Raw genomic sequence first — 17,106 nt, forward strand, 5'->3', positions numbered from 1 at the left:
CGTTACTCTATTTCTGCTAGTAAAGAATTGTTTGGATTTTTAAGTACTCTTTATATGCACTCCATTCTTTTGATATTTTTTGTGATGATATTTCTCTTATCGAGTTAGTTAATTTTGCCAGCTGCAGATATTCAAGCATAAGCGCTTGCCATTCTGTTATTATGGGCAAGCTCTCACTTTTCCACTTTCTTGCAACCAAAGTCCTGGCTGCACATCAGCAGAAAATCTTAATGCTTGGACCATGGAAGGAAGTGCATGTGGGGAGATCAGATACCTTTTTTTTTTAAAAAAAAGAGTTACTGTCTGACTCAGACATATTGCTACAATTCTTCAGCCCCAAGCTGGAGGCAGAAAATATCTCCGCAAGAAAATATTTCGTCTAGGGAAGAAATTGCAAGCCAGCTTTTCCTCAGGCTAGGCTCCTTCCAAGACTTCTCGCTGCTGGAGAATTTCTGTCTCTAAATAGTCTAGTCTGTGATCCTGGAGGCTGATTATCACACCTGCCAACCTGAATCAGCATGAAATGCAGCGTATTTTCCAGCAGGGCGCTAACATCTGCTAAAAGTAAGTCAGCCATGCTGCCTGTTATGTAAGGGAAAGGTGTGCTTCCTGGAAATGGTCAGTGTGAACAACGCTGTATAACTAACATCAGATTAATAGGTTGATGGAGTGACACGTAACAGCTGTAAAGAGGAATCATGTAAGGAAGGTAGACTGTTTCTTGTGGTTCACTCTCACATCATCAGGGGCAGCAAAAGTGTGTGAAGGAATGGCAATACCTTAGCTTCATTTTTTTTAAAAAAGGCTGAACAATTCTACTTATTGCAGCCCTTCATTGGATGAGTGCACAGAGTATAGGCTTTGGTGAAGAAGGTTTCCTTGGGTAAAATGCAGAGCAGGCATCCCCAAACTCGGCCCTCCAGATGTTTTGGGACTACAACTCCCATCATCCCTAGCTAGCAGAACCAGTGGTCAGGGATTATGGGAATTGTAGTCCCAAAACATCTGGAGTTTGGGGGTGCCTGATACAGAGGAATGAAGGAAGGTATGGAGGGGAAGAATGAATTGATTTGGGGGCATTTCCAAATGGACATGAGGAGAAAGATATTTTTCAGGGAGAACCACTACAGAACCCATGAGTGAAGGCAGATGTCAAAATCGGAAGTACTCCAAATGCACATTCATTGCTTCTAAATATGCAATCCAGAAACTGAAAGCACTTTTAATGGGGTACGAACTATACAGTGATAGATTTATTATTATTTTTCAGTGAAATTTGGTTACAATGCGCTCTACGTGGGGCTACCTTTGAAGGTGACCCGGAAACTACAACTAATCCAGAATGCGGCCGCTAGAGTGGTGACTGGGAGTGGCCGCCGAGACAACATAACACTGGTCTTGGAAGATCTACATTGGCTCCCAGTACGTTTCCGAGCACAGTTCAAAGTGTTGGTGCTGACCTTTAAAGCCCTAAACGGCCTTGGTCCAGTATACCTAAAGGAGCGTCTCCACTCCCATCATTCTGCCCGGACACTGAGGTCCAGCTCCGAGGGCCTTCTGGTGGTTCCTTCATTGCGAGAAGCCAAGTTTGCGAGAAGCCAAGTTTGCGAGAAGCCAAGTTTGCGAGAACCAGGCAGAGGGCCTTCTCGGTGGTGGCGCCTGCCCTGTGGAACACCCTCCCATCAGATGTCAAAAAGGAAAACAGCTACCAGATTTTTAGAAGACATCTGAATGCAGCCCTGTTTAGGGAGGCTTATATGTTTAAGAAATTAGTGTATTTTAATGTTTCTGTTGGAAGCCGCCCAGAGTGGCTGGGGAAACCCAGCCAGATGGACGGGGTATAAATATATTATTATTATTATTATTATTATTATTATTATTATTATTATTATTATTATTACAAGGTTCAGCTGGAACTCTGCACGTGCCCCAAGACTGCGTGTGTGATTTGCCGTTGCTCCGAGCCATGAGAGAGTTTTCTTGCCATGGCCGGGGGAAGACCCTAGTGTGCTTGGTGGTGATAATCCCAGCACATCCCTGGTGGCTAATTAATTTCAGAACCCAACGCCATCTCAAAATACAAGTAACAGCCTTAAATCGGCAGGTGACCACTCATTAGGAACAAATGATTATCCACTGAGAAGCATGCCCCACTGTAATTAAATACCCTTTTTCATTTCTCGAGAAAGGGAAGTTCATTCCCTGTCGGCATGGATGCGACCACGTTGCCACTAGATTGTGTTAATTAGGTCAGGTATATTCTTCTTTGTATTTCTGAGAACTTCTAAAGAGCTTTCTTTCCAGCAAAAGGCAAGAGTACCCAGCTAGAAATAGATTGAATAAATGGGGCTGCCCACGTGGCCAGGCTTTCACCCTGCGGCATGACAGTTAATTAACTCAACTCTGCAAGGCCCACATCCACCCATGGCTTTTGTTATGAAACGTTACTTAGGTACAAGCCTGGATCCTTTGTGGAGAGGCTCCCATCACATTCAAGGTGAAGCAGTAAGATACGTTTCAGTGCACAATGCATTCCGCACAACCGGACCTCCTCAGCACTCTGCTCAGCCTCAGGAACCCATCAGCACAGGAAAAAAGAAGAAGAAAAAACATTCTGGGCGCATGACCTGTCATGAAAATTCTTCTCAATATCGATCCAGAGTAGATTCCAATGTATAGTTAGCAGTGTAAAAACTTAAACACGTTGCAGGATTAAAATAAAAATAAAAAATAGACCAGAGGCAATTGTATTTCATCCAGCAGAGCTTTACTGCTGTTGAAGGCAAATGAGCATAATGGTCACAAATCCAATACATTCAGGATTGGCCCTGTCCATAAGAAATCCAGTTGCAGCAGACTTAAATTAAACTTACAATAACTTATAATAAGTCTAAACCTTAACACTATATACCAGCCATGTCCAAAGTCCATTTTGGGGGCCTAATCCAGCCCACCAGTCAATTTAATCTGTCCCCTGTGGCAGTATATGTCCTGGGGTAAAATCCTAAGAAAGCTCAACAGCTTTGTTCACTTCATCAAATCTGGCCCTCTTTGAAAAACGTTTGGGCACCCCTGCTATATACTGAACACCACACCAGATGGAAAAGAGATAGAAAGAGAAAGTGTAAAACTCAGGTTCCTTCTGGCCTTACTTTTATAGTCAGCATGACCTTGACAGAAGAGATAACAGAACCAGTTTAAACCAGCTGTACACAGCTTCTCTGAAGGAATAACCCAAACATCATAAAGCCTTCTGCTTGCTTCTTTCACACAAAGAAGCTCCCAGAACCCTCTTGAATTAAGTAGAATAGGAAAGATCTCTACACATCAGATCAATACTTTCTATACTAAGAAATGCTAAATGAAAGTTCAGACTGGGTGGCATATAAATTATTATTATTATTATTATTATTATTATTAGTCAGATGCATGGCATTACATTGTGAGACATAAAACATGGTGATTGCCTGACACCAAGTGCAGCCAAGCAGCCACACAATTCCCATTCCACTGTAGTGAAGACAACAGGGCTGGATCTACACTGATCTGTAAAAACGCTATTAAAGGCTATTTTAGAAAAAGGTTATATAGCTCTCAATGCAATTTCCCATTGTCAACGGATTGCTGCTCTGCATCGCCCTCTGGTGTCACGTTTTTATAATGCGTTTTCACGTTATAACCAACCAGGTTTGCCTATCCAGCAGGAGTGGGGTCCCACCAGCATGCCAAAGTGGTGGCAGGTGACCAATCCAATAGCAACGCCAGAGTGGTAGCGGGGATCACCCAGTGTTTGGGTGACAACCAGGATAGCTCGAGACGGTAGAGCACAAGACTCTTCGTCTCAGGGTCGTGGGTTTAAACCCCACATTGTGCAAAAGATTCCTGCATTGCAGGGGGTTGGGCTACATGACCCTCGTAGTCCCTTCCAACTTTACAATTCTGTGACTCTGTGATTGGTAGCATTAAGCCAAGGGCACCAGATCAATCACAACCCAAAAAACTGTATTTCAGGTTTATTATTTTTGTTGAGTGTTCCAGTCACAGATTTGTTTAGACCCAGAGACCCCCCCCCAAAAAAAAATTTAAATTCACACTTGACTCAAATTTTAGTTTTCGTTTTTGGCAAAATTTAGGCCACAACTTTATAGATTACAGCATGTGAGTGGCTGCATAGGCTCTGGTTCAACTAGCTCCCTGCACCCTTGCAGGTAGCGCTGACCCAGGGCACCAGCATAGATCAGCCAAGGGTGAACACCTGGATAGGCGAAAAGCCGGAAACAGACTATGTTCACCACCCAGATGTCCCCCTGGACTCAGGCACGGGCACAACCCCCTCTCAGGAGTTGACCAAACCATTTGAGTCCCTGGATTCCTTTAACGGAATACCCTTCACATAGGGATGGTGAGAGTGTTCTCCCACCCCTATCACCTGAACCAGTGCCTATCCACAACCTTTCAAGTTGTGACAATTTGCTACGTGGCAGGCGAAACCCAAATGGCAACAGCCAATCAGCCAAGTGGGGAAAATTCCTGCCGTGCCCCTGTCCCAACGACAGACGACACACAACGGCATAGCAAGGTCAAGCGCAACAAAGCCCTAAAAGTAGGGAGAGTGTTCCGAATGCACACACCGAAAGGGGAAGCTTTGGGTCATGTGCATGGGTAAATATATGTCCCTCGATCCGTTTGGACTGTGCCCCATTGGCCAGATTGAACCCAACATCGAGGGACCTACCAATCGGGTGTTGTGGCTGACCAATCCTACCCACCCACAACACAGGAGGTCGGTCTCCAGGTCTCACCGCAACACATGCGCTCTTTTAGGGAGGACATGATTTCCCACATAATGTGTCATTTGAGCTTGAGCTCAAGAAGCAGTTATGAGGTTTGTGCAGCAATTGGTGTATTTATTTGCAGGGAGAATGGTTTCTGTTATTTCTCCTCACTTACCCAATTTTCAGGCTGTTTGTGGTGTTTTTGCTAAAGAGATCAATGTGGGTAGGGTGTGTTGAATTTTTCAGTTTTCAAATTCCCCAAATGAGGGGTGCTAAAAAGTTGTAACATGACTTGGGAATACAAAATATATTTTGGTTAAATTAATATAATTTAGTTTTGCTTGGTAGGTAAAATGTTCATAAAATTGCATAAAAACGATTGCCAGGTACTTGCAGTTATATTATTTGTCTATTTATTTAGCATTACCTGATATTTTCAGAAGGTGACATTAACATTCTTTGGTTTTCCAAAGGCAGTTTATGTGCTTCTTCATCAAATGTAGACCTGCCAAGCTAAATGTTGTCCCACCCCAAAATAATAGTAGATTTGAATTCCTCGTACCCAAAAAACGTACTTTTATGGCCCCTCACTGAAGAAATGTACACACAAAAAAGTTGCACCCCACAAAAATGGCATGCCGTAGTGGGAGGGGGTTGGAGAATGAAAGTGAACCGTGAAGACACTTTCTGAGAACAAATATATATATCCTTAAGAGCTCTGTTTCATAATGAATCCAAGGAAGAAAAAGCTAACAAGCAATGACATTCCTTGGGGTAGTTGTGGGGATTGGTTGATGGGGCAGTGTTTCACTCATACTAATGGACCAGCCTCCTCTGGATAAATACCAAATTAGATAGTACAGTGGTCCTGCTTATGAACGCTTCGGGTTACAAACTCCACAAACCCAGAAGTAGGTGTCCCGGGTTGCGAACTTTGCCCCAGGATATTAATGCAATCTGCTTCCGAGGGCACGGGAGGCCTATGCAGGGAATGCACGCCTCTGGTTAGGAACGGACTTCCGGAACGAATTAAGTTCGTACCCCGAAGTTCCACTGTAAACTGGATCTATCCAGAACTATAATCTCCCTTGTTGGCCTCAATCTACCCAAAGACAAGTCCCATTAATTCCAATGGATGAAAGTTAAGACTGATATCAATGGGAAGTGATGAATATGATGTGTGTTGTGTGTGTGTGTTTTTTTTTCATTTGATATGTCTAAATAAGCACATGTATGACAAAGTGAATTGCAGGGCGCTATTAGGGTATCATCAGTACACAGTAAGCATTATGACGCACTCTCGGCTTTGAATAATCTAACTTCGCAGTTCAGCTCCACTTGGTTAGGCAAATTAAAATATGTATGAGTAAATAGCTTTGTGGTTTGTGAATAATGCAGGAACAGTGAGACAAAAGCAGTTTCGAGAACTCTACCAAATGCCACTTAGGATGTAAACCAAAGGACAATGTAGTCAATGGAGTGTCTCTCTTGAGTTCAGGGGGAGCTGGCCTGCATTTCTTCATGTTTTACATAAAGGTTGATTACTCAGGCTTTGGGCAAGATTAGTAGGGATGAACTGGAGAGTTTTGCCATTTAATTAAACATCTTCACCCTCAATGCATTTGTTGTTCATTACGCTGTGAAATTGCTTTTCTAGTGGCTTGATATATTTTTGATCTTCTAGCGTGACAAGTTGTTTGTTCGAAGCATCTGTAATTCCAGTAGAGGCTAGTATTTGCTCTCTGTCCTTTATGCATTATTTTTCCAAACACTTGCTTTCTTATCTACTGTTAATTTTCATTATATCCCATAGCTAAAACGTAGTCCTCCACCTTCGGGGAACACATTTAACATTGTTTGATTCATACATAACACTATTCAAGAGGCCCAGCTTATAATATTATTCATGAGTTGAATATTTTCAACTTTTATTCTCCCTCAAATTAGCCCAGGGAGGTATAATAATCCAAATAAATTTCTTACAGTTGTATTCTTCACTTCTTCCAATGAGCTCACAACAGTGCACAGACAATCCCCTTAATTCTCAAAACAATCCCGTGATGTATGCTAGCCTAACAATTGGTTAGTTAACCAAAGGTTCTTCAGTGAAATTCACAGCTGGGTAGAGAACTTACCCTCCCTGATCCTAGTCTCTCACTTTAAGTCATGCTACACATTTGAGTAAGGCTAAAGCAGGGGTTCCCAACATGGTACCCTTCCGGTATTGTAGGCTACAAGTCCCTCTCAGCACGGTCAATTTCTAGGAATGATGGGAATTGTAGTCAAGCAAATTCTTGAAGGCATCACGTTGGGCTTCATGCTTTAATCAGTAGGCTTGTCAACTGGCTGTCTGGCCTGAACCATAAAGTCGGAAGGGGCTCTCCCAAACTTTGACTAGAGATGCCGACTTTCCTTGGCTATCTCCACCACTGTAGTCCTTTGTAGCTGCTCCTCTCTGAGCTACTGTTTTTCAGCTACTTCCCCCCCCCCCTTAATGTATATGTTATTTTATGTAAGCATCCATTTCAAACCAGTACTACCCTGCTTCCCCGAAAAATAAGACATACCCATAAAATAAGCCATAGCAGGATTTCTAAGCATTTGCGCAATGTAAGCCATACCCCGAAAATAAGACATAGTGATAGGTGCAGTTCTGGAGGGCGCCAATAATAATAAGAGGGCGCGTAATAAAAATAAGACATTCCCTGAAAATAAGCCATAGTGTGTCTTCTTGAGGAAAAATAAATATAAGACAGTGTCTTATTTTCGGGGAAACACAGTATGTATTCCGAGATTGAAACATTGGTGGTCGTCAGGCAGGAGTGCTAAAGGCAGCAGCCTGTGTGAAGACAAGGTGCTGTATGGTTTTAACTATTCAATTTGTTATTGCTTTCACCCAATTTCAAATTATCGAGGAGGACAGTTATAGCAGCAGCAGCAGAGAGGGCAGTGCAGGATCTTGCCCTAGCAAGACAAGTTGTTTAAAAGGATGAGGCTGGGTTGGTCCCAACACTGATGTCATGTATCATACACAACATGCACCTAACTGCATGAGGTATAGCTATTTTACCTTAGTGTCTGGCATTCTGTGTATCAAGGAATGTTATTTTCACAGTACTGTACTACTGGTTATGGGTCAATGAGAAAACACGATTATCCTACCTTCCTCACTTAAACTTCATTCAAACAGATTGATTATGCTTCTAATATACAATCACCATGCTTTTGCTTTAAAGGCTAGCACTACAAGCTTACAATTACCACTCTGCACTGATAAAAAAAATACCTAGCTGGAAAAGCCTTATTGATTTGCTTCTGGATTCTTAAACCAGCTCTTCAGATCTTTCAATGGGATCCTCCAAAAGGATCTTCCAAAAGAAATTAAAAGGGATCATACACCCTAACCCCTGCCGCCACCTGCCCCTGGCAACTTACAACAATATGTTCTCTCCTGGGGGTTTCAATCAGGTGGTGAGCAGCTGTATTTATTCTCCCCATATACTGACAAATTCCCATTTATTTCACCGAAATTCCACTGGCCAAAAGCCTAGTGTAGTAGATAAGAGAATAAAGCTTATCACTGATTGCTTCTGAACAGAAAAGCAGAGAACTTTTGAAAGGTGCATTACACACAGCATCCAAGAAGTTCTACCATAAACAACTTGGCTTTTAAGAAGCTTCCTGATGTTTATTATTATTATTTATTAAATTTGTACACCAGCCTTCCTCCATACATCTCAGGACAGTTCATAACATAAAAATACAAGATAAAAATACAAAATCAATAATAAAAGCGAAACAAACCAGTAACCCCCTTCACCCACACCCATTCCTACAAACAAATTTAAAAGGATATAGGATGTTAGTCAGCCAAAAGCCTGGTTGAAGAGGAATGTTTTTGCCTGGCACCTAAAGCTGAATAATAAAGGCACCAGGACAGTGCCTTAATTATGATTTAGTAAGATCGTGGCAAGTGCATTATAATAATTATATACATGTTTGGCGAAATAACTCTTTTCACTTTTACAGCAGCAAAAATGGATATCAATAAGCATTTTTGTGTTGGCCTCGTTTTAGATGCATGTCTACTTTGCTAATCCTATACCAAGACATGCTGATTTTTAAACCCTATAGTCAATTTATAAGCTCCTGAACAAGAACTAGTTGATAGGATTGCATGGTGATATTTTATGCATCTCAGTGCTAACCATTCTGGTGCACGTGAGCAGGCACAGTGTTCATGTTGGCATAACTCCAGTGCTCAGCAACACAGACAAAATGAACTGCCTTTACATCTTTTTTAAATATTGGCATCATGAACCCAATTTCATTTTCACTGCAGAAATCCCCTTTAGGATTTCCTTTCTATACACTTTCAATAAAAAGAGCTCCTGGAGGTTCAGTTCGAAAATTCTGACTATTAAGAGCTACAAAATATCTCCTCCTTAACTTTGGCGTAGGGGAAAAAATACGTGTGAATAAAAAGATCTGTGTAAATCTTTCGGGAACAGTATGTGCAGTATGCAGGCGGGAATCAAGATTAGTCAGGAATTTGCATTATGTAGTTTTTTCCTGCCTTAAATAAACCTCTTAACCAATAGCCTTAAACTGATAAGATAGCAGTCTGGACCAGGTCACAAACTTACCAAAGATGGATCACATCATACTCATTTCAGTGATTTCCATTCCTGACCACAGACAAGCATGTGAACTGAAGTAATTTCCTCTTCCTTTGCTACCTGAATTCTCCAACATCCTTAATTTGGGATGCAAGGTTAAGTACAGAACTGATCTTGTTGTCTCATGTGCGGAATTGTATTCTCCTGGGGACTTGCCAGCCATGCCCTGAATCTAAGAACGGATGCATATAATATAGTTGCTACCAAGAGAAGGCTACTTCAGATTTTCCTTTTTTAAATGTGGTGGCATAGAGAGAAAAATGATGTATTCATGAAAGAGTTGACTTTGTTCACCAACACTAAGGCATCAGGATGTAGAAAGCCACAACTAAACACTACCTGTTAATGGGTTTGTGCTTATGCTGAGGAGAGCAAACTTGAAGTTTGCTTTGCAGAAGCAAATGTGAATGTCAAGGGTTTTTTAAATTCAACATATCCCCAAATGAAAAGCTTTGATGAGTCAAACTCTATCAGTGCCAGGAAGATAAAGGAAATTGAATGCATGAGCCGCTTTTTTAAATAGAAAAACTATTTTGTTTTATTTTCTTGTTTGATCGGAGATACATCTTGTCATTCACCATGTTGTATGTTACTGTTCTGACATCAGGGCAAGATAACTATGACAACAAAACACAGACATCATGATCCAATCCACAATTTTGCACTCTTAAATCTCACTGAAATCAATGTGGATTTAACAGGGTCAGAGCTCTCTGATGGATTGTAGCTAACAATATATAACCAATTCGTCAATGGGAATATAAGGCTTTTTTAAAAAATGGATTAATTTCTTTTCCATTGTTTTCATCCTGAATGCATTTCTAATCTCAGACAAAAACCTGGCTATTACCTGTGGTTATAATAATTTATGAAACACCATCCATGTAGATTTCAGGTTAATTTACAACTGTCCGTTGGCCTGCATTTTTACAGAATGAAAAATTCCCCTTCTGAACATGGATTAAAAGCCATATAAGCAAACTTAGTAGTGTCAGTTGAGAGTAGTGTCAGTTCAGTGCTGGTGGTTGCTAGGTTGCGGAGGTCCTTGTGACACGCCCTTCATTGTGACACCTCCCTCTGCTAGCTCCTTGGTCACTAGGGCTCTAGAGGCATAGCAATCTCCATTGGTTACATCATTCAGTGAGTGAGAGAGAAAGTGGATGGAGATGTAAGTAGACTTTCTCATCAGCATCTGCATTCTGTGCTGATAATGCTCCCTGACAGTCTTAGAGAGAACATTTAAAAGATTAAGATCAGGAATGATTTAAATGCTTCAGCTAGCCCTTCTGGGCATCTTTATGACTCCACCCACTGTTTTGTAACAGTGAAGGGAAGTGACTGTGGATTCTGCTTACACTTTAGGAAAAGGAAAACTATAAGATGCCTTGGAAAAGGGTATTCTTTTTAGGCACTTGGTAACTCGCCATGGGAGCATTAAGCATGCCCTCTGGAGAGGGCGATATCTTGCATTGTCTTCCTCCCCTTCCTGCCTCCCAGGGCCCATCTTTCAAAGGACAGCCAAGGTACAAAACCCTTCAGCATGCTGATGTTTCTTCTATAGTAATATTAGTATGTGGTATTTGATGTTTCCCTTTTAAACATCCCTTCTCCACACTAAGCAAACCCACTTCTTTCAATGAGATGATGAGAATTGTCTTATAATATCCAGAGGGTGCTATTCTGGCTACAGAATTCAAACACTCTCTTCACAGGATGCCCATTATGATATGCCTAGGAAACTGAATTCATCTTGAGCTTTGAGTTGTGAATGCCCAAACCGTTTTAGGGATGTAGATAAGGAGAGTGCTGTGAGTCCCCATTTCTCACCTTTTGACAGGCCTTCTCTGCAGTGACTCCCCATCTGTGGAATGCTCCCCCCCAGGGAAGTTCACCTGGCGCCGTCATTGTACACCTTTAGGCGCCAGGCAAAAACATTCCTTTTTAACCAGGCCTTTGGGTGATTTGATTTACATCCTATGCCCTTTTAAAATGTGTTGGGGCTGAACATGGATTAAAAGCCATATAAGCAAACTTAGTAGTGTCAGTTGAGAGTAGTGTCAGTTCAAGTGCTTGTTGTTGCTAGCTTGCAGAAGTCCTTGTATCACGCCCCTCATTGTGACCACTGGCGTAGGAAGCCGCTCAGGCACCCGGAGCAGCAAACATGAGGCGCACCCGGGGGTGGGGAGTCACTACGTAGCACGCATGTGCAGCGCCGCTACATACGATGTATGTGATGCTACGTGCAAGTATGCGACGCTATGTAGCGATGCTGCACATACGCGCTACATAGTGGGGGGCCAGCGGCACCACTCACGCTGCCCCCAAAACACGGAGCTGGGAGCGGGCCGCCCCCCCCACTCCCCCCTTGCTACGCCCCTGATTGTGACACCTCCCTCTGCTGGCTCCTTGGTCACTAGGGCTCTAGAGGCATAGCCATCTCCTTTGGTTTGATCATTCAGGGAGTGAGAGAGAAAGTGGATGGAGATGTAAGTAGACTTTCTCATCAGCATCTGCGTTCTGTGTTGGTCTTGCTCAATGACAGTCTCAGGGAACATTTAAAATAGGGAGGTCCTAAGGAACAGCAGGACATTCCAGGATCAAATCAGAAACTGGGACAGCTTCTGTAAATCTGGGCAAAACATTCCTTTTTAACCAGGACAAACTCTCTCCATATGAACTGATCATCATCTGAGGCCCTTCTTCATCTGCCTCCTACACAAGAGATCTGGATGGTGGCAGCATGAGAATGGGACTTTTCTGTAATGGCTCCCCATTTGTGGAATGCTCTCCCTAAGCAGCTTCAGCTGACACCTTCATTATACACCTTTAGGTGCCAGAAGAAAACGTTCCTCTTCAACCGGGCCTTGGGCTGATTGACATCTGATGCCCTTTTAAATGTGTTGTGGGAGGGGGTTGTTGGTTTGTTCTTCTTGTTTTTATTATGCATTTTGTCTTTTTTTATTATCTTGTATTCTTATGTTGAGAACCACTCTGAGGTCTATGGTATGCAAATTTAATCCATTAATAATAATTATGTATGTTAGTACAATTTTAGAGAAATACACTGTTTGTACTCATCTAAATATTTCCATGCCATGTAGCCTTGTAACCTATTCTCATTCTTTTCTATTGAAACATAAAAAGTCTGTCGCTATGTAGTTAGAAAGGTGGGAAACAGTGGCAAGGTAGATCTTCCAATTTTATATTGTTGCTTGATGGAGATCTAAATGAGAAGCAGAAAACTGAAGATAAAATTTTCAGTATATTTTCTGCCTGCCACTTATAAAATGTTCCCATTGAAATTGTAGTAGCTAGGAGGCCAATATTCACTCAGGGCTTGTCCATAGTTGAGTATTACTTAGCTGTTAATTCACTATTTCGGCTTGCATTAGAATTTGTGTTTGAGGAGGTGGTTTAGTCCTCCCCTTTTATTGCAAGTAGGTGTTCCGTTTTGTTCATCCCCACTTTTCTAATTTGTTCATTATCTAATGCGGTGCCATTTTTAGAAAAAGAGGTGCTGGAATTCACCATGAACGCTTCCCTCGTTCTTTTAGAATGGCAATGGCGCCCGCCTGAGAGGTGCTGGAACTGAGTTCCGGCAAGTTCTGGCTGAAAAAACTCTGATTTCATGCTAGCTAAGTACCATCAGGGCACATGCACAGATAGTTTAAATGCACTTTTTTAAAACAACAACAGCCTTTCTGTGCAATGTATAGCAGCAGTCACAGCTTGAACAGGCAGAGATCAAATAATGGACTCCCTGACAAACATGACATTGGCTGCCACTGGTGTGGATGAAGAAACTCGCCCTGTAATGGGTCACAAGCACATAGTGAGGGCTGCTATTGTTTCAACTGAGCGGTTGATAATGGATGTAGAAAACTCACCATTCTGACACCTGTTGTGAACATACCACATAGTGCAGGCTCAGTTCTGACCATGGAGCTTGTGGACTCTCCTTCCTTGGAGGTTTTTCAGCAGAGGTCGGGGGGGCCATCTGTCATGGATGCTTTGGCTGAGGTTCCTGCATTGCAGGGGGTTGGACTAGATGGCCCTGGGGTCCCTTGCTCCTAAGATCCTAAGGATCCTAAGGAAGGGGATAAAACGTATCAACTTTTGTTGTTTAAAACAACTAGACTTGCAGCACGCACAGGGTTTGATCAGCGAGTCAGATTTCAGCTGGAAAGGCTTCTGTGCACAGAGCATTGATGAGGCCTTGAAACATCTGCCGTAAGAGCTGGAAATCAGAAAGTGTCCCCTTGCAGAGGTTACCAATGGCCTACTCTAGAATCTGCTTTAGTGGATGAATTTTTTTGACTGCTGTGATACATTACAAGGTCAGACACAAAGGATAGTCCAAAACTTTCACTGCTTAATCAGAATGTGCACTACAGTACTGAAAAATAAGCTTCCAGGGTAGAAGATTAATCACTTTTCTAGTCAGCATTCAAGCACTCCTAGCAACTCTTAGCCTGTATTCATTACCTGCATTTCAGTGGGTATATTAAAGCCAATGGTCTTATTCTTCCATATATTTAGTGAGTTCCCTTCACTGGCACAGATTTTCTTCCTTTCTTTTTCTTCCCGTTTGGCTTCTAGTCTTCTATCAGGAACAACAACACTCCTGCTTTCTGATAATCTATTTCTGCCCTTATCTGAAAAGCTTCCTTCTGTCTTTTTCATAAGAAAATGTGACGTCTTGTAAATTATGTTGTTCAGCCATCCTGACACATTATTTTAATGCTGACCTTTGTAAAAATCCAGTGAATGAATATTAACAAGCCTCCCTCTACCAGAAAATTAATTTAACAGCATGCATAGTTATTGTGAGCATCCCTTGGCAGCGGTGATAAAATGTTTAGAGTGAGAACAGAAATGAAAACATGGTATGAGGATGCTACATAGCAGCAGCTGGAAATGTTTGCCTTATGCTGTTGCTTTTGGTAGCTTGTCGTGTTTCTGGGAAGTGCCCCTATAATCAATATCACCACCATGAAAGAAAGGACTTAAGATCTGATCTGGAAGCATGCATAATTACTTGACACCATTCTAGAATGTTTCCACAAGGAAATAAGGTACAGTAGTTTGAAATTCAGGAGATACAGGGCATGAAAACACACAAGGTGGTCTAAATGTTGTTGTTGTTTAGTCGTTTAGTCGTGTCCGACTCTTCGTGACCCCATGGACCATAGCACGCCAGGCACTCCTGTCTTGCACTGCCTCCCGTAGTTTTGTCAAACTCATGTTCGTAGCTTCGAGAACACTGTCCAACCATCTTGTCCTCTGTCGTCCCCTTCTCCTAGTGCCCTCAATCTTTCCCAACATCAGGGTCTTTTCCAAGGATTCTTCTCTTCTCATGAGGTGGCCAAAGTATTGGAGCCTCAGCTTCACGATCTGTCCTTCCAGGGAGCACTCAGGGCTGATTTCCTTAAGAATGGATAGGTTTGATCTTCTAGCAGTCCATGGGACTCTCAAGAGTCTCCTCCAGCACCATAATTCAAAAGCATCAATTCTTCGGCGATCAGCCTTCTTTATGGTCCAGCTCTCACTTCCATACATCACTACTGGGAAAACCATAGCTTTAACTATACGGACCTTTGTCGGCAAGGTGATGTCTCTGCTTTTTAAGATGCTGTCTAGGTTTGTCATTGCTTTTCTCCCAAGAAGCAGGCGTCTTTTAATTTCGTGACTGCTGTCACCATCTGCAGTGATCAAGGAGCCCAAGAAAGTAAAATCTCTCACTGCCTCCATTTCTTCCCCTTCTATTTGCCAGGAGGTGATGGGACCAGTGGCCATGATCTTGGTTTTTTTGATGTTGAGCTTCAGACCATATTTTGCGCTCTCCTCTTTCACCCTCATTAAAAGGTTCTTTAATTCCTCCTCGCTTTCTGCCATCAAGGTTGTGTCATCTGCATATCTGAGGTTGTTGATATTTCTTCCGGCAATCTTAATTCCGGCTTGGGATTCATCTAGTCCAGCCTTTCGCATGATGAATTCTGCATATAAGTTAAATAAGCAGGGAGACAATATACAACCTTGTCGTACTCCTTTCCCAATTTTGAACCAATCAGTTGTTCCATATCCAGTTCTAACTGTAGCTTCTTGTCCCACATAGAGATTTCTCAGGAGACAGATGAGGTGATCAGGCACTCCCATTTCTTTAAGAACTTGCCATAGTTTGCTGTGGTCGACACAGTCAAAGGCTTTTGCATAGTCAATGAAGCAGAAGTAGACGTTTTTCTGGAACTCTCTAGCTTTCTCCATAATCCAGCGCATGTTTGCTATTTGGTCTCTGGTTCCTCTGCCCTTTCGAAATCCAGCTTGCACTTCTGGGAGTTCTCGGTCCACATACTGCCTAAGCCTGCCTTGTAGAATTTTGAGCATAACCTTGCTAGCGTGTGAAATGAGCGCAATTGTGCGGTAGTTGGAGCATTCTTTGGCACTGCCCTTCTTTGGAATTGGGATGTAGACTGATCTTCTCCAATCCTCTGGCCATTGCTGAGTTTTCCAAACTTGCTGGCATATTGGGTGTAGCACCTTAACAGCATCATCTTTTAAAATTTTAAATAGTTCAGCTGGAATATCATCACTTCCACTGGCCTTGTTATTAGCAGTGCTTTCTAAGGCCCATTTGACTTCACTCTCCAAGATGTCTGGCTCAAGGTCAGCAACCACACTACCTGGGGTGTACGAGACCTCCATATCTTTCTGGTATAATTCCTCTGTGTATTCTTGCCACCTCTTCTTGATGTCTTCTGCTTCTGTTAGGTCCTTACCACTTTTGTCCTTGATTATGGTAATCTTTGTACGAAATGTTCCTTTCATATCTCCAATTTTCTTGAACAGATCTCTGGTTTTCCCCATTCTATTGTTTTCCTCTATTTCTTTGCATTGCTCATTTAAGAAGACCCTCTTATCTCTCCTTGCTGTTTTTTGGAAATCTGCATTCAGTTTCCTGTATCTTTCCCTATCTCCCTTGCATTTTGCTTGCCTCCTCTCCTCCGCTATTCGTAAGGCCTCGTTGGACAGCCATTTTGCCTTCTTGCATTTCCTTTTCCTTGGGATGGTTTTCGTTGCTGCCTCCTGTATAATGTTACGAGCCTCCATCCATAGTTCTTCAGGCACTCTGTCCACCAAATCTAAATCCTTAAACCTGTTCCTCACTTCCACTGTGTATTCATAAGGGATTTGATTCAGATTGTATCTTACTGGCCCAGTGGTTTTTCCTACTTTCTTCAGTTTAAGCCGGAATTTTGCTATAAGAAGCTGATGATCTGAGTTACAGTCAGCTCCAGGTCTTGTTTTTGCTGACTGTATAGAGCTTCTCCATCTTTGGCTGCAGAGAATATAATCAATCTGATTTCGATGCTGCCCATTTGGTGATATCCATGTGTAGAGTCGTCTCTTGTGTTGTTGGAAGAGAGTGTTTGTGATGACCAGCTTGTTCTCTTGACAGAACTCTATTAGCCTTTGCCCTGCTTCATTTTGAACTCCAAGGCCAAACTTGCCAGTTGTTCCTTTTATCTCTTGATTCCCTACTTTAGCATTCCAATCCCCTGTAATGAGAAGAACATCCTTCTTTGGTGTCATTTCTAGAAGGTGTTGTAGGTCTTCATAGAATTGGTCAATTTCACTTTCTTCAGCACCGGTAG

This window comes from Zootoca vivipara, chromosome 3 (genome assembly GCF_965207765.1).
Source record: "Zootoca vivipara chromosome 3, rZooViv2.hap1.1, whole genome shotgun sequence".
NCBI lineage: Eukaryota > Metazoa > Chordata > Lepidosauria > Squamata > Lacertidae > Zootoca > Zootoca vivipara.